This window comes from Penaeus monodon, chromosome 31 (assembly GCF_015228065.2).
Source record: "Penaeus monodon isolate SGIC_2016 chromosome 31, NSTDA_Pmon_1, whole genome shotgun sequence".
NCBI lineage: Eukaryota > Metazoa > Arthropoda > Malacostraca > Decapoda > Penaeidae > Penaeus > Penaeus monodon.
Genome location: NC_051416.1, coordinates 21349969 through 21350334, shown reverse-complemented (window position 1 = coordinate 21350334; position 366 = coordinate 21349969). Strand labels below are relative to the sequence as shown.

General features: G+C 29.8%; 1 protein-coding gene across 1 annotated transcript in view; it reads left to right on the top strand.

Annotated features, from left to right (window-relative positions):
- Window positions 1–366, top strand: part of LOC119593086 (4F2 cell-surface antigen heavy chain-like) — a 6011-nt gene that overhangs the window by 4883 nt on the left and 762 nt on the right. The window lies entirely within an intron of this gene.

Genomic DNA, 366 nt, shown 5'->3' with positions numbered 1-366 from the left:
GATAACCTTTTTTTCCCTATTATTTAGATAAATGAGACGAAATTGTAGTTGTGGATGCTGTAAACATTCAAAGCTGCTAATTCATTAGATTTGAGTGAGTTTTAGGCCAATAGAAGTTTGAATTTTAGAGATTATAGTTAGAGTACAGTTAGTTTAAGAATAACTTTTCGAAGTTAGCATGGCATGATAATTGATAATGATGAGGATCACTGTAATCAAAATTGCATGACGGAAGGAGCTGTGTTACCAGATTTTAGAAAATTTAAGAGAAATGTATGGCTTTAGATATGTTTTAAGATGTAGGTACAGTATAGTAATATGAATCATCAGTTGAAACAAAAAGGTCAAATTTGTTTCTTTAAAACA